The sequence below is a fragment of the Carcharhinus amblyrhynchos genome, chromosome 15 (assembly GCF_965287045.1).
Source record: "Carcharhinus amblyrhynchos chromosome 15, sCarAmb.v2.hapA, whole genome shotgun sequence".
In the NCBI taxonomy this organism is placed as follows: Eukaryota; Metazoa; Chordata; class Chondrichthyes; order Carcharhiniformes; family Carcharhinidae; genus Carcharhinus; species Carcharhinus amblyrhynchos.
The window spans coordinates 13,465,649-13,487,368 of NC_137338.1; the positions used below are offsets into that span (position 1 = coordinate 13,465,649).

General features: G+C 45.1%; 1 pseudogene; it reads left to right on the forward strand.

Moving 5' to 3' along the window:
- The first annotated feature begins 656 nt into the window (after nt 1-656).
- On the forward strand, nt 657-19,827 carry LOC145352912 (beta-1,3-galactosyltransferase 5-like; annotated as a pseudogene).
- Nucleotides 19,828-21,720: the final 1,893 nt, after the last annotated feature.

A 21,720-nucleotide genomic window follows, 5' to 3' on the forward strand; every position in this document is an offset into this window, starting at 1 on the left:
AGGCCAGACCAAAGGACCAGACTATGCAGAGGACGACCAAGAGTAGCGCACAAATAAATGCCAACATTTGCTTGGGCACTTGCCACCCATGCAAAGTTAAGTCAAAGTCTCGCATTGGGCTTGAACTTTAGCATTTTCCTGTAAGATAATTTATCGTTGGTTGGCTGGATGCTCATTGATTGTGTGGGTTTAAATAAGTATTGGTTGCACTAACAATACATCTGTTGCTTTTTGTTTTTTGTCCATCGTATAAGGGTTAAAACAGACTGTGTGGCGGGTAATAGGCGATATACCCTACCTCAGTTTCCAGTCAGCTCACCCACCCTACCCCATTTACCTCAATCACTCTACCCCAGCTCTCAGTTCCCTCACCCACCCTATCCCAGTTAACTCGCCTTTCCCCAGCTCTTAGTTCCCTCACCCACCCTATCCCAGTTACCTCGCCCTTCCCCAGCTCTCAGTTCCCTCACCCACCCTATCCCAGTTAACTCGCCCTTCCCCAGCTCTCAGTTCCCTCACCCACCCTATCCCAGTTACCTCGCCTGCCCTACCCGCTTGCCTTCTCTCTGTAGATTTTCAAAGAAACTTTGAAACATTTTAGCTTTTTCTTTACCGAAATGCAGCTAGAGCTATTGAGAAGTGGGCGCAGTTCCTGTGTGGATTGCCTCCATCGATGACTTCAAAGATTACCTGCGCTGAGTAAGTTTGCAAGGATGTTCCAACGGAAGAAAATCCGGGGACTGGTAAGTGGGTATATTTCTGTCTGAAAATCAGAGTTCTCACCGTTCAAAAGATTTTGGATGTTATATCTCAAGGAATAGAATATAAGGGTTTAGAGGTTATGCCCCAGCTATACAAGTCAATGATTAATCACACCTAGAGCAGTGTGAACACCGCACCTGAAGAAACATTGACTTTTGAGCGAATGCAATGCAGATAAAGTCATAGAGGTTTACAGCATGAAAACAGGCCCTTTGGCCCAACATGGCCATGCTGCCTTTTTTTTTAAACCCTTAAGTTAAACCCAATTGCCTACTTTTGGTCCATATCCCTCTATACCCATCTTACGCATATAACTGTCTAAATACTTTTTAAAAGACAAAATTGTACCCACCTCCACTGCTACCTCTGGCAGCTTGTTCCAAACACTTACCACCCTCTGTGTGAAAAAAATTGCCTCTCTGGACCCTTTTGAGTCTCTCCCCTCTCCACCATAAAACTAGCTCTCTGGCTTTAGACTCCCCTACTTTTGGGAAAAGTTATTGATTATCTACCTGATCTGTGCCCCTCATTATTTTATACACCTCTATAAGATCACTCCTCAGCCTTCTACACTCCAGAGAAAAAAAGCCCCAGTCTATCCAGCCTCTCCTTATAACTCAAACCATCAAATCCCAGTAGCATCCTAGTAAATCTCTTCTGTACTCTTTCTAGTTTAATAATATTCTTTCTATAATTAAGTGACCAGAATGCCATGCTGACTGTCCCTAATCAGTCCTTGCACCTCTAAATGCCTGTAGATTTACCAGAATGTTAGCTCATAGAATCATAGAATCACTATAGTGCAGAAGAAGGTCATCTGGCCCATCGGGTCTACACCAACTCTCCAATAAAGCACCTTTATCAGACCCTATCCCCATAATCCTAAGTATTTACCCCACTAATCCCCCTAAACTACACGCCTTGAGATATTAATGGGCAACTTAGCATGGCCAACTACCTAATCTGTACGTCTTCAAGCTGCAGGAGAAAACCAGAGCATCCGGAGGAAACCCATTCAGACAGAGAGAACATGCAAACTCCCCTCAAGACAGTTATCAAGGCCAGAATCGAACCTGGGTCCCTGGTGCTGTGAGAAAACAGTGCCAACCACTGTGCCACCATGCTGTCCTATTTGTAACTGACTCTACAGACAGAATTTTATCGCCTGGCTCGTCCCGAAACAGTAAAATCCCACCCAAGGTCAACGGATTTTCCCATGGTTTGCCCCTCGCCCACTCCAATCTCTGCGGCAGGCGGGGCAGTAAAATTCCAGCCCACAAGTTAAATTACAAGGAGAGATTTTCTTTTATCTATTCTTTCATGGGATGTGGGCATCGCTGGCAAGGCCCAGGTTTATTGTCCATCCTTAATTGCCCTTGAGTGACTCAGAGAGCATGGAGGGCCTGAATGACACTATTGTTACTAGAGAGGCAGTGCTCGACAGACTAGAGGGACTGATGGTGGACAAGTCCCCAGGACCAGATGGAGTGCATCCAAGGGTTCTGAAAGAAATGGCGGAGGTGATAATGGATGCCTTGGTGATTATTTTCCAAACGTCGCTGGATTCCGGGGAAGTGCCGGAAGATTGGAAAACGGCTAATGTTACGCCATTGTTTAAGAAGGGTGGCAGGCAAAAGGCAGGGAATTATAGGCTGGTTAGTTTAACATCTGTTGTAGGTAAAATGCTTGAATCCGTAATTAAGGAGAAAATAGCGAGGCATCTTGAGGAGAATTGTTTGATAGAGCAGACGCAGCACCGTTTCGTTAAGGGGAAGTCGTGTCTGACGAATTTATTGGAATTCTATGAGGATGTGTCTAGTGCGGTAGATAGAGGGGAACCGGTGGATGTGGTGTTTCTTGATTTTCAGAAGGCGTTTGATAAGGTGCCTCACAAGATGTTGTTACAGAAGGTTAGGGGGCATGGAGTTGGGGGTAGGGTGTTAGCGTGGATAGGGGATTGGCTGTCAAATAGGAGGCAGAGAGTGGGTGTCAATGGGTGCTATTCGGATTGGCGGTTGGTGACTAGTGGAGTGCCCCAGGGATCGGTGCTAGGGCTTCAGCTATTTACCATTTATATAGATGATCTGGAGGAGGGAACCGAGTGTAAGGTGTCAAAATTTGCTGATGACACAAAGATTGGTGGAACGGCAAATTGTGAGGAGGGTGTGGAAAGTCTGCAGAGGGATCTAGATAGGCTGAGCGAATGGGCGAGGAACTGGCAGATGGAATATAATGTTGGCAAGTGTGAGGTTGTCCACTTTGGTAGGAATAATGGTAGGAAGGACTACTACTTACATGGCGAAAAGCTGCGGCATGCTACGGTGCAGAGGGACCTGGGGGTCCTTGTGCATGAGTCGCAAAAACCCAGCCTGCAGGTGCAGCAGGTGGTCAGGAAGGCGAATGGGCCTTCATCGCGAGGGGGATTGAATATAAAAGTAGGGAGGTCTTGCTGCAACTGTACAGGGCACTGGTGAGGCTGCAGCTGGAGTACTGTGTGCAGTTTTGGTCGCCGCACTTGCGCAAGGACATTTTGGCCTTGGAGGGAGTGCAGAGGAGGTTCGCTAGGCTGATACCGGGGTTGAGCTATGAGGAGAGGCTGAATAAACTAGGCTTGTACTCGTTAGAGTTTAGAAGGATGAGGGGAGATGTCATTGAGACGTACAAGATGATGAATGGGATGGATAGGGTAGAGGTGGAGAGGTTCTTCCTGCTCAGAAAGGACAGTAGGACTAGAGGGCACAGCCTCAAGATAAGGGGGGGGCAGTTTAGAACGGAATTGAGGAGGAACTTCTTCACTCAAAGGGTGGTGAATCTCTGGAATTCTCTGCCCGTTGAAGTGATGGAGGCTGCCTCACTAAATATATTTAAGACACGGGTAGATAGGTTTTTGGTAGGCAAGGGGATTAAGGGTTATGGGGAAAAGGCAGGAAAGTGGAACTGAGCCACTTCAGATCAGCCATGATCTTATTGAATGGCGGGGCAGGCTCGAAGGCCTAGATGGCCTACTCCTGCTCCTATTTCTTATGTTCTTAAGAATCACCCACGGATTGCTACTGATCTGGAGTCACACGTTGGTGGGACCAAGTAAGGATGGCAAATTTCCTTCCCCAAAGGGACATTAGTGAACGAATGGTTTTTACAACAACGAAGACAGTTGTCATGGTCACCGTCACTGAGATTAGTGATTTTCCTGATTTTATGAGTTTAATTTAAATGAATGCCAAGGTGAACTTTGAACCCACATCACCAGGCATTAGTTTGGTCCTCTGGATGACTGGAGCTGTGATATTTCCATTATGCCACCATCTACCCTTTACACAAAATCAGACTGCGTGCCCTACAATTTAGACAGTTAAGGGATGATTTACCCAAGGTTCTGAAGTTGTTAAGGGGAACAAATATCGTGGATGGAGAGAAACTGGTTGGAAAGTCTAGAACGAGGTGGGGCATAATGTACAAATCAGAGCTATAAATGTCAGAACTGAAATTAGGAAACACTCCCACACAAATGCTGGAATTCTACCACCTCATGCACCATGGAATCGGATTGGGGGAGGGGATGGAGAATGCAAATGTCCATTGACCTTGGGAGGAATTTCCGGTCTAGTTCGAGCAAGGTCATAAAATCCAGCCCAAGGTGTTGTTGAAGCATGGAACTCTCAGCTGCAAATGGCAAAAAAAAAAGCTACTTTGCAGGGATTCTTCAGGTAAATGGTAAAAAAAAACAACTTTGCAGGGATTCTTCTGGTAAATCCCAACTTCTGTGTGCCACATTGTTTCAGAAATGTTCTGGGATAGCGTGTTTTCCTGCTGGCATCACAGACAATTGAGTATGGCTGGAAGATTCCAATCAGGCCTTCATCTGCATCCCATTAACAGAATCATGCTGGATCTGAAAATTGCCCAGGCAACACAGAATCAGTCTTAAATGCCCTCTGAAATGGAGGGCAGTTTAGGGATGGGCAATAAATGCTGGCCCAGCCAACAACACCCACATCCCATAAATACATTTTTTTAAAATCATTTAATTCCTTCTTGAACGCCTCAATTGAACACTTTGAGGCAGTGCTTTCCAGACTGGAATGACTTGATGAATGAAAAGGATTAATTTCACAACACATTTGCTGCTTTTGCAAATCAGTTTAAATGTGTGCCGTCTCATTCTTGATCCTTTTCCGAGCGGGAGTAGTTTCTCCCTCTCTACTCTGTCCAGCCCCCACATGATTTTGAACATCTCTATCAAATCTCCTCTTGGCATTCTTTCTATTGTTAGAAGCCAGTGTGCAAATTAGAACTAAACAAGAATTTTAAGTGGGGGCTGTTCTTACCAATATGCATTGAACAGTGAAGTGAGAGTGGAATAGAGGATTTTGGGATATTGTAACAAATGAAGCTTTGGTTCAGTTTTGTTTAAGAAGGTGAGGAACAAATGTCATTGTAACCAATGTCAGTGGATTGTAACTGCTATCTTTAATAATGTGATGTCTTAACTCTAACCGCGGTTATTCTCAGACATCATCACACAATTGCCGACCTTCGTCTGCTCCTCCCCAGATTTCTGCCATTGGCCAGCCAACATGTCAATCATCAACAGAGCCCACCTTCTCAACACTTTTCAATATGTCCCAGACTTAACTTTGGAAAATCCGGTCACCCTCGTGTGGTGCCCATCCACCCCCCACATGCCCTCCCCCCAAAACTAGCACTAAATCCCAACCTCTGTAAGGATCCTTTGAGCTGATCTTAAGTAGAGGGTGCTACTTTCAAATCGCAGCAAGTTCCGTTACGAAAACCCATGGAAACTCTGTGGTCAAGCATGAGTTTAATGGCTGACTGCAAAATTCGGGCCAATGAGTTAGGCCTCACACTGAGGGTGCCACATACAGCGAATGTGGTATGCTCACAATGATGCAACAAAGAGTTTAAATGATGCCTGACGATAACATTGCTGGCATTTTTTTTATTCATTTGTGGGACATGGGCATCACTGGCTGCCCATCCCTCGTTGCCCTGGTTCAGAGGGCAGTTGAGAGTCAACCACATTGTTGTGGCTCTGGAGTGACTTGTAAACCAGACCGGGTAAGGATGGCAGATTTCCTTCCCTAAAGAACATTAGTGAACCAGATGGGTTTTTCCAACAATCAACAGTGGTTTCATGCTCATCAGTAGATTTTTAATTCCAGATTCAAATTCTGCCATGGCAGTGGCAGGATTCAAACCCAGGCTCCCAGAACATTAGCTGAGTTTCTGGATTAATAGTCCGGCGATAATGCCATTAGACCATCACTTCCCATCATCAGTCTCACCAGAGATTTTGTGGGGCTTCTGCCAATCCTTTGTTGGAACCCTGAGTGAAATGGCATTGCTGCATTTTACAGCATTTAATCGGCAATTCCCAAAGCCAAAGCAGGAGATTGGGAAAATGCTGTGGAAATTCTCTGCTCTCATTTCAGTGTCATTGTGTTGTTCTCTTATTGCCTTTACCTGGCAGCTGATGAAGCTTTAAAAACTCCCAAAGGGCCATGTGCATAAATTCACAGTGCACACCTGCAGAGCTACATAAGTGCAGGCACCAAGTCTAATTATATTTTTCAAATTGATGCCCATTGTACTTACAATACAAGAATAATCATCTTCTTAGCTTACACTATACAAGAATAATAACTTCAATTTGCAGCAATGTGACACTGAGCAACATAAGGTACAAAGTATCTCAGATTTATTCCCTATTCTGTATTGCTTGTTGATTGTGCAATTCAGTTTTGAAAGGAAATAACAATGTACAACATGAAAATATTAAACAACCTTGCAAAGCTCATCTCAGAACTGAATTCTGAGCTGCATTCGGACAAGGGGGTGCAGGTTTGCAACTGTGAGAGGGAAGTTTAAGACAATGACGTATTGTTACAATTTTAGGGGATGGAATAGTTCAAACATAATTGGCACTGGGATGATAATCCAAATTCATCCCCATGCTGAACACAATCCGTTAACAAAAGGGCAATAATTCCACAGCAGCATGGTGGCACAGTGGTGACCACTGCTGCCTCACAGCACCAGAGTTTGATTCCCAGCTTGTGTCGCTGTCAGAGCTTGTCCCTGAGGTTCTTAGCGCATCATTGGCTCCTCAAACCCATCTTTCAGCATTTCAGGATCTCATCTTCTCTGAAAGGTCTCCCTAAGGACAGTAATTCCCTCAATCCATCACGCAAACCATCGTCTTTGTGGAGTTTGCGTGTTCTCCCTGTGTTTGTGTGGGTTCCCTCTGGGTACTCCGGTTTCCTCCCACAGTCCAGATGTGCACGCTATGTGGATTGGCCATACTAAATTGTCCCTTAGTGTGAAGGGGACTAATAGGGGTTACAGGGATAGGGCCTGGGTGGGATTGTTGTCGGTGCACGCTTGGTGGGCCAAATTGCCTCCTTCTGCACTGTGGGGATTCTATTCTATTCTATGATTCCAATGTAAGAACACCAAACATGTTAGATTTGTGAATTGTTGGACAGTCAAACACAGCTGTAGACCAGGATTTTATGTTTGAACTTCAGGAGCAAGCTTATCATCAATTGATGTCAGGCATGCAGTTTTGAGGGCAATTGGTGCACGTACCTGCGAATTGGATGTACATCCGCTTACAATTAAAGAGCCAATTAAGACCATTAACAAACCAATGAACTGATTCTGCGTTGCCTGGGCCATTTTCAGGTCATTGTGCGGGCAAAACAAGTGGGTGAAAATCACATTGTTATTATTTCCTCATCCAAAGGTGGACCATGACACCCAGAGCAGCACCACCTCCTCTGTCATTGCGAGTTTGTCGCTTTGTGAGTACAGAGCTTGTCCCTGAGGTTCTTAGCACATCATTAGCTCCTCAAACCTATCGTTCAGCATTTCAGGATCTCATTTTCCCTGACAGGTCTCCCTAAGGACAGTGATCCCCCCAATCCAGCACACAAACCACCCTCCCATTCACTGACTCTGTCCACACTTCCTGTAGCCTCGGCAAAGCAACCAGCATAATTAAGGACCCCACGCACCCTGGACATTCTCTCGTCTACCTTCTTCCATCAGAAAAAAGATACAAAAGTCTGAGGTCACGTACCAACTGACTCAAGAACAGCTTCTTCCCTGCTGCCATCAGACTTTTGAATGGATCTACCTTGCATTAAGTTGATCTTTCTCTACACCCTAGCTATGACTATAACACTACATTCTGACTCTCACGTTTCCTTGTCTATGAATGGTATGCTTTGTCTGTATAGCGCACAAGAAACAATACTTCTCACTATATACTAATACATGTGATATTAATAAATCAAATCAAATCAAATCAAAGCACTGGTCCTCTGCATCTCATCCAACAGGGGTAGTGTATTGATGGGCATTCTCTGAAGAGGGAGAGAGAGAGAGGCAGGACGGAGAAAAGAGCAGATAAGTATGGACAGCATCCCCGAGACAGACCTCTAAGAGGAGAGGCACAGTCAGTTGGTGCAGGGTCAGCAGGGAGGCCAAGGCGGGAGGGAATGCCAATATACCACTACCGAGCACTGCAACTACTTCCAAATGTCCAACATCCAGTGACACCGAAGACTCTGTCTGTCCAGTAACACATTGTAGGCAAAATGCTACTTGATAAGTCAGGAAATCATCTCCAATTGCAAGGGTGGTCATTCCATGACGGTGATTTGAAGGTCACAGTGACCCTCAACTTCGATGCCTCTGGTTCTTTAGAGGGGTCAGTGCAGCCTCTCTCAATCAACCTCGCACAATTGCATCAAGCTCATGACTATCCTCAAACACATTCATCCACTACCGGACAGAGCACGGCAGCCAGTCAGAGAGACAGCATGCAGTGATGGCAGTGTTCCTCCCTATTTCGGGGTGTAATAGATTACGCTCATGTGACCAACAAAACACCAGCTTTCAGCAACAGAAAGCGGTTCCACTAAATGAATATTCAGACTGTCCGTGACCATGGGACACAGGTTCTCCAAGTTTCTGCCCATTACCCAGGGAGCTGATATGATTATTACATCTTGTGGAATTCACACACACCAAAGTTGTTTGTGGCTCCTCCATGATTGGATGGATGGCTCCTGGGTGACAAAGAAAAGGTGTCTGATGACCCCACTCTGTCACCCAAGAACAGAAGCAGAGGAGAGATACAAAAGGAGTCATGCCTCCACAACAGGTGGTGGAGAGGAACAACGGGCTACTGAAGCTATGCTTTGGATGTCTGCACTGATTGGGGGAGCATTCCAGTCTCCCCCATTGTTTACCTGTTCAAGGAAGAGAGTGCGGAGGTATTTAGTATGTGTGTATGTGTGAAAGGGAAAAAGGTTCTTTGCCATAGTGGAGGTGAAGGGTTAGTTGCTGCGGATGGTCAATTGTGGTGTTCAGGGGAGGAGCCGGGCAGTCAGTATTGGTGGTCAGCATATGTCAACATTCTCTCCAGTGCTGGAACTGTCACAAAGGGTTGTGGGCATTCCTACAAAACTTATTACCAAACTCCGTGGCCTGGGCCTCGGCTCCTCCCTCTGAGACTGGTCCAAAACTCCTTAATCCATAGACAGCAATCAGTAAGGATAGGCAACAATACCTCCTCTGCGATCATCCTCAACACCGGTGCCCCATAAGGCTGTGACCTCAGCCCCTTACTATACTCCTTATTCTGCTGTGACTATGTGGCCAAATCCCTCTCCAACTCAATTTTCAAGTTTGTTGATGAACCACCATAGTGGGTCGGATCTCAAACAAAGATGAGACAGAGTACAGGACAGAGATAGGAAATTTGCTAAACTGGTGCAGGAACAATAATCTCTCCCTCAATGTCAGCAAAATGAAGGAGATAGTCATCGAATTCAGGAAGCGTAGTAGAGGACATGTCCCTGTCTACATCAATGGGGCTGAAGTGAAAATGGTCGAGAGCTTCAATTTTCTAGGTGTCCAGATCATCAATAACCTGTCCTGGTCCCTCCATGCTGATGCTACGGTTAAGAAAAACCACCAATGCCTCTACTTTCTCAGGAGGCTAAGGAAATTTGGCATGTTTGCTACAACTCACACCAACACTTACTGATGCACCATAGAAAGCATTCTTTCTAGATGTATCACAGCTTGATATGGCTCCTGCTCTATCCAAGGTCCCAAATAACTACAAAGAGTCATTATCAAAGTCCAGTCCATCACTCAAACCAGTCTCCCATCCATTGACTCTGTCTACACTTCCTGCTGCTTTGGCAAGGCAGCCAGCATAATCAAGGACCCCATGCACTCCAGACATTCTCTCTTCAACCTTTTCCCATTGGAAGAAAATACAAAAGTCTGAGGTCACGTACCAACCAACTCAAGAACAGCTTCTGCCCTGCTGCCATCAGACTTTTGAATGGACCTATATTGCAACTTTCTCTACACCCGAGCTATGATTGTTACACTACATTCTGCACCCTCTCCTTTCCTTTTCCCCTATTATTCTATGAAAGGTTTATTTTGTCTGTGTAGCATGTAAGGAACAATACTTCTCACAATATACCTATACACGTTACAATAATAAATCAATTTACATCCTCTGGGAAAGATGTTGATGTAGTATAGGAGGAATTTTAAAAAGTTAATTATTGCCTTGAGGTAGGTGACAGAATGGTGCCTTGTGTTACAGAACTGGTCAGAATTCTATTCTAATCACAGAAAAGATGGATTGTCAACAGAAATTCTATCACCACAATCTTTATTTTCCGTTCATTTTATATATCGCTCACAAAAGTCAGTATCTTTTGTATTAAGTTAAACAGTGCTTTGCCCAGTGGGATGGTTCTTGTGATGTTAATGTCACTTCTGGCAGCATCAATAAAGTTTATTTATTCATCATAAGTGGGATTACATTAATACTGCAATGAAGTTACTGTGAAAATCCCCTAATTGCCACACTCCGGCACCTGTTTGGGTACACTGAGGGAGAATTTAGTATGGCCAATGCATCTAATCAGCACGTCCTTCGGACTGTGGGGGGAATCCGAAGCACCCAGAGGAAACCCACGCTGATGAGGGGAGAACATGCAGACTTCGCACAGACAAAGATCCAAACCAGGAATAAAGCCCAGAACCCTGGCACTGTGAAGCAACAGTGCTCACCACTGTGCCACCGTACTGCCTCTGTGTGTTTCGACTTTCCACATGGAATTCAAAACCTGTGCAACCAAAGCCACATGCTGATTATCTCAGCAATTAGAGTATCGGTTTCCTTGGCTCCTCCACTGATTCAATGAACTCCTGAAGTGGAACTGGTTCAATCATTGTTCTGCTGTGTAACTTGATCCCAGCTAGGGTATGTTTCAGGGGTCGGGTAGAGGTGGTGGCCTCCTTTCTCTGTGATATAGGGACTGAAGGGTTGGTTGAGGTTGTTCTGAAAAAGTAACACTGCTGCAATGAAACCAGCCATGAACATTAATACAGCAGATGGTGGCACGGTGGCACAGTGATCAGCACTGCTGCCTCACAGCACCAGGGACCCGGGTTTGATTCCAGGCTTGGGTTACTGTGCGGAGTCTGCACGTTATCCCCATGACTGAATGGATTTCCTCCAACTGCTCTGGTTTCCTACCACAGTCCAAAAGGCATGCTGGTTAGCTTCATTGGCCATGCTAAATTGTCCCTTAGTTTCCAAGATGTGAAGGTAGAGGGATTAGTGGGGTAAATACGTTGGGAGTGACATGTATGGGGTGGGACGCTCTCAGAGGATCAGTGCAGACTCAAAAGGCTGAATGGCCTGCTTCTGAATCGTAGGGACTCTGTGATGCAAACTTAGTGATGTAAGCTTTACACACTTGTAGGCACTCTATAATTTGAGGATAATCCCTAACTCAGCTTTCAAATTTAGCTGTAAATCTATCCACCACCACTTAGGCGAATGCTCTTAACATTGTTGTTGACTTGCAGTGAGGCATGACTCCTCCAGCGTAGAAAGGTAAGACTTCTCAATTTTATTGGGAACATCGATGCTTCATAATGCAGTTACGATGCCCCGTGGTCAGATGTGGATGTAATTTCTAAATGTCAAAGTTCATAGATGAATGCTGAACACGTTACTACTCTACAAACTTATTGGCAACTGTTGGTGCCTGCTTACAATGGACTGGACAGAGATGTAGCAGGAACACATTAGGAATCGCTATGTGAACCTAGATGAGAGGGAAATGCAGTCCATAGTTTGTCAATGCTTCCATGGCATGAAGAATGGTCAAAAATACAGCAGGTGCTGGAAACGTGAAATAAAATAAGAAAGCTGTAAATATCCAGCCGGTTAGGCACCATCAACTTAAAATCTTAACCCTGTTTCCCTGCGCAACTACTTCTCGCTCTGCCATTTCCTGCAATTTGGCCTGTAACTTCCTTGGTCGTCAGTGTTGGATGTGGAAGTGTAAAGATGCATTTGCCCAGGCTTCATTGGTGAACACAAGATGTTTTTATTAATAAGAATTGTACAGCAGCCACATGGCTGAAGATGCTCCCCAAATATCACTGCCTAGGACCTCCTCTCCACATGGGGTGATTCCACGCCCTGAGTCCTGATTGGTCACCCAGGCCAACTGACCCTTACTCTCCTGTGTTTCCCTTAAAGGGACAATCACCACAGCGGGTATCCCAAAGAGGCGCTGGGGAATCCCCCTTGGTTTACCCAGGAATTGTCCAGAAGCATTAACTTCCCCTGGACAATTGCACTGTGCTGGGAACCATCAGACCGAGCAATCACTAACTTCAGTTGATTCTACCAGTTTTACCCTCATAGTTACTCTGAAAGAGTTGGAAGAACTAAAACAACTTCCGACTTCTACGCAACCATTTTAAACACCAAGACTGAGCCCTGTTGGGGACATCCCCAATGTTCCTGGCCCCCAGGACCCCCCACATCCTACACTAAGCATCCCCCACTGTATCCATCACCACCAACCCTTCCCCCCTCTCACCCCTGTCTGCTCAGCCTAATATCCTCCTGTAACCCAAGCTGGCTGGAAACATCTCCCTTCCCCCACTCCGCCCACACCCAACTTGAGCCAACATCCATAAAGCCCCAACACAAACGAAACTCCAATGCCCCCCTAACTTAAACCAAACCCCATGTCCCGCCCATTGCTCAATGTCCAAACCCACCTGGTCCATCACACTAGCTCCAATGTCCAACCCACCACCGCCCCACCCCACCCTGATATCCAAACCTATTCACAACCCGCCCGGTGTCCAATACCCCCATGCCTAACTGTTCCAATGTCTGACCACAACTACCCCTCCAGTCCTCCATGTCAGATCTGCCACCTTCCCCCCCCAAGATACCGGACCTCTCCCCCCGTTGGTGTTCGACCACACATTTGTCGTCAATGTCTGACCACCACACCCACCCCAATATCAGACACACACCCCCACCCCACTATGTCAGACCTTCTCCCCAACTCTTGATGTCAGACCTCACAACCCCCAGTGTCCAAACCCTCACCTCCTCCAATGTCTGACCACCACCCCATCTCTGAACTACCCCCCCCGCACCCCGCACCCTCTACAACAGCTAGTGCCGTAAAACAGAGGACATTGCCACCACTTCACTCCGACTCTCTCAGACTTTGATGCTGGGGTCCGGGATCATGCTGTACTGCCTGGATCTCACCTGGCCTGAGTTCAGGAAGGTTGGCCAAGGCAGGCGCTTAAACATTTTGGCGCAGATAAGTGGGTACACTGTGGCAATCAGTATCCGAGGAAATTATAGCCCAATTCTATTCATGGAGAATGAATATTTTGGTGAATCATTGAATTCCTACAGTGTAGAAGGAGGCCATTCGGCCCATTGTGTCTGCAGCTATTTACCATTTATATAGATGATCTGGAGGAGGGAACCGAGTGCAGGGTGTCGAAATTTGCTGATGACACCAAGATTGGGGGAAAGGCAAATTGTGCGGAGGGTGTGGAGAGTCTGCAGAAGGATTTAGATAGGCTGGGCGAATGGGCCAGGAAATGGCAAATGGAATTTAATGTTGGCAAGTGTGAGGTGGTCCACTTTGGTAGGAAGGACTATTACTTACGGGGCGAAAAACTGCAGCAGGCGACGGTGCAGAGGGACCTCGGGGTCCTTGTGCATGAGTCGCAAAAACCCAGCTTGCAGGTGCAGCAGGTGGTCAGGAAGGCGAATGGGATGCTGGCCTTCATAGCGAGGGGGATTGAATATAAAAGTAGGGAGGTCTTGCTGCGGCTATATAGGGCATTGGTGAGGCCGCAGCTGGAGTACTGTGTGCAGTTTTGGGCGCCGCACCTGCGCAAGGATATTTTGGCCCTGGAAGGAGTGCAGAGGAGGTTTACTAGGCTGATACCGGAGTTGAGGGGATTGAGCTATGAGGAGAGGCTGAATAAACTAGGCTTGTACTCGTTAGAGTTTAGAAGAATGAGGGGAGATCTCATTGAGACGTATAAGATGATGAATGGGATGGATAGGATAGAGGTGGAGAGACTCTTCCCGCTCAAAAAAGACAGTAGGACTAGGGGGCACAGCCTCAAGATAAAGGGGAGGCGGTTTAGAACGGAGTTGAGGAGGAACTTCTTCACTCAAAGGGTGGTGAATCTCTGGAATTCTCTGCCCGTTGAAGTGGTGGAGGCTGCCTCGCTAAATATTTTTAAGAAGCGGGTTGATGGGTTCTTGATAAGAGAGGGGATTAAGGGTTATGGGGAGAGGGCGGGAAAGTGGAACTGAGCCACAACAGATCAGCCATGATCTTATTGAATGGCGGGGCAGGCTCGAAGGGCTAGATGGCCTACTCCTGCTCCTATTTCTTATGTTCTTATGTTCTTATCAACCACAAGACCACCCAGCCCTTATCCCTGTAACCCCACATATTTACCCTGCCGATCCCCTGACACTAGGAACAATTTAGCATGGCCAACCAACCTATCCCACACATCTTTTGACTGTGGGAGGAAACCAGAGCACCCTGGAGGTAACCCACACAGACACAGGGAGAAAGTGCAAACTCCACACAGACAGTAACCTGTGGTCAGAGTTGGATCCGGGTCCCTGACACTATGAGGCAGCAGTGCTAACCACTGTGCCGCCCTGTGAAACTGTAACCCTGATTATCACATTTAAATTATTTATACCCCTTTTTGTGATAGCCCAAGACTTGCACTGTTTCTTTTAAAGAGGCTACTCAGAATGGCATTGTCCACTTAGGGCCACATAATATTTTGATATAGGTGTGAATTGAATTGTGCAGATTGGATTGGGATCAATGCAGCAGATAACCAAGTGCTTTGACCTTCAAAGGGATTGTATTTTTCGAACATGTGGATCCTTCTGCCTTATTCAAAACTGTATTTTTAAACCTCTCAAGTGTTCAGACTATCAGAACTGCATTGAATGGTAATTATTTCAAACAGAACCTTCTGCTGAACTATTTTGTTACTAGTCATTGTAAGAAGACTGAAAAACTTAAGAAGCTCAAATAGATTTTCTAATTGTAAGTGTATTTTAAAATGCTGCTTGCCCTGTATGGTACACAAGGTTCACATTATGTCAGGGTTCTGCCTCGGTGGGCTCAATTAAATATGTTAATACCTTCCACCAGTTGATACATAGAAGAAGTGGTGGGCATTCCCATACACAAGTTACTATAATCAGTAGACTTGCGCTATTATTTCTGGGAAGCTGAAAGTGTAAGACAAAACTCCGAGTGGTTAAAGAGCATCATCAGTTTACAAATCACAAGGAAATCAATGCTCATGATGCATTGAAATAGAACAATGAGCCATTCATTAAATCCAGTACATCAATCCACTTTAAAAGACCAGATTTAAAATTTGGAATCAAAGGTTTATTTCTTGTTTTTGCGACACATCTTGGGAAGTTTTTCTAAGGTAAAGCCATAATATTAATCCAAGTAGTGAAAAGTGACACAACATCTCAAACCAATAGTCTCTTAAACCTTCATAGGGTAGCTTGGATTAGTGTTACCAGCAGCAACAGTGCCCATTATAACAATGTCATTTGAGCTGCAGATAAATGTGGTCTGTGGAACCCGATTTTCAGACAAACGTGTATGTCTAAAGTCAATTTACAACAGAACTGTTCAGGAGTGTTTAAATCAGTAAGGAAACCTGCCTACTGATTCCTCCCGGTAGCACAGTGGGTTAGCACTGCTGCCTCACAGAGGCAGGGACCCAAATTTGATTCCCGGCTTATCTGTGCGGAGTCTGCACGTTCTCCTCGTGTCTGTGTCTGTTTCCTCCCACAGTCCGAAAGATAGGCTGGCTAGGTGCATTGGCTATGCTGAATTCTCCCTCAGTGTACCCAAACAGGCACCGGAGTGTGGCGGCCAAGGGATTTTCACAGTAACTTCATTGCAGTGTTAATGTAAGTCTACTTGTGATTAATAAATAAACTTCAGTTAACTGTCAATTAACACAGTTAATTACCTCTCTACACCTCCTCACAATCTGTCTACCTTTAATATATCAATCATGAGACTCACACAAAACTGGGTGTTGTCATAACCAACTTCATTGAGGTACATTAAATCAGTGAAACATCTCAAAAGTATGACAAAGGTCATTCGAGTGATTCAAAACTTTGAGATCACCAACGTGAGTTCTCTAATCTCGACCTCTCCGACAGGCGCTGTTCGTGAAACAGGGTGAGGAGAAGGAATGCATGGGTGAGGCTGAGATGCTGGGCAGTTGTCCTAATTGCCGCAATGCCAATGTGGGGGGGAGGGAGGGGTGTGGGTGGGGGGGTGGGGGGGCGGTGGATTGCAACAGGCCATTTCCTATAGTCAGCATGCAGGTAAAGCAAGTAATTTGGAAGCTAGATGGAATATTTGCCTTAATTGCAAGGGGGATGGTGTATAAAATTAGGGAAGTCTTGCTACATAGAGGGTATTAATGGTACTGGGGTGGCATGGTGGCACAGCAATTAGCACTGCTGCCTCACAGCACCAGGGACACAGGTTCAATTCCAGCCTTGGGTCACTGTCTGTGCGTAGTTTGCCCTTTCTGCCTGTGTCTGCGTGGGTTTCGTCCAGGTGCTCCGGTTTCCTCCCACAGTCCAAAGATCTTAGAATCCCTACAGTGCAGAAGGAGGCCATTCAGCCCATCGAGCCTGCACGAACCATAAGCCAACCTAGGCCTTATCCCCATAACCTCTCACGCTTACCCTACTTGTCACCCTGACACCAAGTAGCAATTCAGCATTGCCAATCTATCTAACCTGCACATCTTTGCACTGTGGGAGGAAACTGGAGCACCCAGAGAAAACCCTCGCAGACACAGGGAGAATTAGGTTAGGTTAGGTTGACTGGCTGTGCTAAATTTACTCTAGTGTCAGGGGTATTAGCAGGGTAAACGTGTGGGGTTACGGGAATAGAGCCTGGGTAGGCTTATGGTCGGTACAGATTCGATAGGCCAAATGGCCTCCTTCTGTACTATAGGGATTCACTGATTCTATGACTGCACCTCGCATACTGAGTGTACTTTTTGTCACCTTACTTAACCAGGGACATACTTGTATTGGAGTCAGTTCAGAGAAAGTTCATTAGGCTGAGGTGAAGTGATTGTCTAAGAAGAAAGGGTTGAACAGGTTGGGCCAATACTCATAAGAGGCGATCTTATTGAAACATATAAGATTCTGAGGGGGCTTGACAGGGTGGATGCTGAGAGGATGTTTTCCATCTTGGGGGAGTCTAGAATTAGGGGTCATGATTTTAGAATAGGGAGCCTCCCTTTTCAGACTTTTATTAATTTTTATCGAGCCAGGGGAGTTAATTGAAAAGCGATTCTCATTTACAATGACGAACTGACCACGAGGCTAATGTCCTAGCAAAGAAATCACACAGCAAAACCATTCTTATAAACACTAAAAACAATACAATATAAATTAGAAGTGACAGAGAATTGACAGTTTAATAAGTACAAGAGAGACTAGGACCCGAGGGCACAGCCCCTGAGTCAAAGGATGACTCTTGAGAACTGACATGACTCTTTTTATGGCCCACTTCACTGTTAGAATGAAAGACTACCTGGGGTGCAGCAGACGTCCACTTCATACATCTCTGCTCCAACAGTGTCACTGACTAGCCAATGCCACATAAATTGGCATTCATTGCCTAGTTGTCAGTGCACTGATCCTGCATCCACTTGGCGTAAGGCCACGTGGAACTCACCAAGAGCTTGGCCGCTGTCATGTGACCATGCACCTGAAACATGGCGGTGCACGATTCTTCGATGGACCTCTCCATTCTCTGTCCGTGACTCAGCAAAGCTGCAGGGAATACTTGGGCACATGTTTCCCAGCATTGGCCACTTAAGCAGAGGCAGATTTGTGCCTCCATGAGGCAGGCAACTGATTAGACTCATTAAGGTAAAAGAAACATACTGCTGGTGCTGGAAATCTAAAATAAAAAAAGTTCTGAACAGTCTTATTCAACTCAAAACATTAACTCTCGTTTCTCTCACCACAGATGCTGCCAGATCTGCTGAGTATTTCTCAGATTTTATGTTTTTATTTTAGGCTTATTAAGGGTCTACACTCACTGGTGTTCAAAGGAGAGGTGATCTTCCTGAAACATATAGTTCTGAGGGGTCTTGACAGGCTGGAGGCTGAGAGAATGTTTCCCCTTATGGGAGAGACTAGAACTAGAGACACTTAGACAATAAGGTGTTTCCTGTTTAACACTGAAACCAGGAGGATGTTTTTCTCTTTAATTTTTATTCTCCGAGATGGAAATCCCAAACATGTACATGGTGCCAGGAATTACCCATCTGCCAATCTGAACTTCTTACGCTTTTGTAAGTGAGATACTGGTAAAACCCCATTTGGGAGATGTGTCCAAATTAACATACAGGGCGGAATCTTACCACCGTTCACTCCGGCAGGATTTTCCCAACCCACCACAGTGAACGGAGATCTGGCTGGCTGCCAAATTCTCCGAGCTCGCTGAAGCAGGAGCATGGTGAATACGGCAGGTGAGGTCGCGCCCTCAGTGCATTCTTCAGGTTTGACAGCGACTAATGAACTGCATCTTTTGTGGCAACTCATCCTGGTGGTCATTTGGACTAATCAGTTTGTGTCTTTCTCTTTGCAGATGATCAAAAACAAAGTAGTGATTTTACTTTGTATGTTCTCTTTAGCCTTGACATTTTTGATGTGTACTTTTCACCCGGACATGTACGTTAAACACAGGCTCCTTAGGGCAAGTATACATTCGATCGCAAAAGAGAAGGGCGAATTTCTCATTATCCCACAACCAAACTGTGACCATGACCCTCCCTTCCTCATCTACCTGGTGACAGTCTCACAGCCTCAATGGAAAGAGCGCAATGCCATTCGGCAGACCTGGGGCAGGGATCAGCGCACGGCTGAGAAAAGGACAGTTGCCTACTTCCTCCTCGGATACGATACAAAGTACCAGTCCAGGATCTTAAACGAAAGCATCCAATACGGGGACATAATCCAGAAAAACTTCACCGACACTTACCACAATCTGACATTGAAAGTGCTGATGGGAATTGAGTGGGTTCATAAATTTTGCCCATCGGTGAAGTTTGTGATGAAGACTGACTCCGATATGTTTGTGAATACTTATTACCTGACTGAGCTGCTGTCAGAGAAGAACCGGACTTGTTTGTACACTGGGTTTATCAAGGCCAATGAGAGGCCTATCAGGAATAAATTGAGCAAGTGGTACTTGACCGAGGAGGAGTACCCTCAGAGCACCTTCCCGCCATTTTGCTCGGGAACGGGGTATGTTCTGTCAGGCGACCTCGCCGAGAAAATCATCACCGTTTCGAAGCACGTTCCCATCATAAAGCTGGAGGACGTCTACATGGGGATGTGTCTTCAAAGGCTCAACGTAACGCCGGTGGAGCTGCACCCAGATCGGCCTTTCCACGCCCGGAAAGTGGAGTTCTCCATCTGTAACTTCCACAAACTGGTGACATCTCACGGGGTCAGCCCAGTCGAGCTGCTGATTTACTGGAAGACACTGGCAGAGAACAGCAAAGAGGAATGCAAAAATTGAGGGGTTTCTCTGGGCGTGATTCAAACAATGCAGGGGCACAGCGAAAATAAAAATATAAGCTACTAAAATCATCATCATTTTATTGATTTGCTGTCAAACCACTGCCTGAATCAGCAGTGTGAAAATTGATTTACCTTCCTCACCTGGGGTGCCATTTTGAATCAACACTCCAAAGACCTCAGGTATTTAATAAGGAATGTCAATTTATCGGTGTAAAAGGGAAAGTAATTAATGTTGGTGACATTGGTGAACGAAAAGATTAACTTCAAATATTGAACACAAATAGCAATTCAGTTATTTTCAATGGGACACTATGTTTACTGAAATAACTATGGAATTTCAAATCAAAATGCACACTCACAACTGCTAATACACTGTAACCTCTCCAGTCTGGAAATCCACTGCGGAACGAACAGTTGGCCAGAACAGAATAGAACCAAAGATTCTTCAACACGATGGGAATTATCTAAGTACAGCATTTTGATAGCAGATACCTGGAAGATACAATATTTGAATGAGTAAAACAATTTTTACTGCTTCCTGACGTTTTATCACTATTTAGTATTTCCGGCTAATATTTATATCTCAAGTCTGGTTCACACATTTCTGGTTAGGCATTCGATAATCCAGTGAGCTTCAAAATCCAGAAAGGACTGAATGTGTCCAAAGTGTTCTTGACTAGGAGAGGTTACGGTGTATTGGCAGCAGTCACCTCTAAGCTTATTATTGTAACAGTGGAATATGATTATTCCAGTGATGTTTCAAAGTTAACTCATCCATTGGCTCCTTGAATGTAAATATGTATTTAAATATAGTCAAATTCTCGATGAAAAGCATGCCAGACTTACACTAATTGCTGAAATATCCCACTCTTACCACATTTGAAATTGTTAATAAAGTCTCCGATTTCCTTATTGTGTTTTGCATACTTTGTGCATTCAAATGCACACCACTCAATCCTCTACTATTTGTTTTTATAATGAAGATTGACCTTTAATCTTTTGCCTTGGTGTTGTTGATTCATTAAGTGATAATCCTTGCCTCTTTTGTGCAGAAAGACATCGGTTGGATTAGCAACGGGAGTTGGAAGTGGTGTCTAAGCTAAGGGAAGTGCTAGAAGTGCGAAATCAATATTTTGCGATTGTATTTACCATTGAAAGAAAGAAGCAGGGGGGAATGCCAGAATTAAGAGATTTAAAGGATAGAACAGGACTGGAAACTGTGACCAGGAATTTATTTTCTGATTTGATTTGATTTATTATTGTCATATGTATTTTGTTATACAGTGAGGAGTATTGTTTCTTGCGTGCTATGCAGACAAAGCGTACCATTCATAGAGTACATAGGGGAGAAGGAAAGGAGAGGGTGCAAAATGTAGTGCTACAGTCATAGCTAGGGTGTAGAGAAAGATCAACTTAATACAAGATAGGTCCATTCAAAAGGTCCATTCTTTGAGGCTTTAAATCATTTGTAATAATTTAAAACAATGACGGGTGCAAAACCAAATACTGTGACCCTCCACTGTTTCCATCCTGTCATCTCTTCACAAATCATCATGGTTTAATTTCATCCAATCCAGCTGACTGGGATTGTCATAAAACAGGATAAGAACCTGCAGTCCATCCAATTGGTTATCAAAGAAAGGAAATGGATTCAATTGTTTTAGACCACCAAGTGATCTGTCCACCAGGAGAAAGATGCAAAGTTGTAAGATGCAAAACTATGTGGGGCTCATAAATGATAAAATAATGTCAACCCATTAAATTTGCAACATTACAGGAAAGTGCATTATAAGAAACTACTCCCTCCATGACACACTGGCCCACTCCTCCATCACGCCCAACTCTTCATTCTCTTCCCACAGCACCTTGCCTTGCAATCACAGAAGATGCAACACCTGCCCCTTTGCACC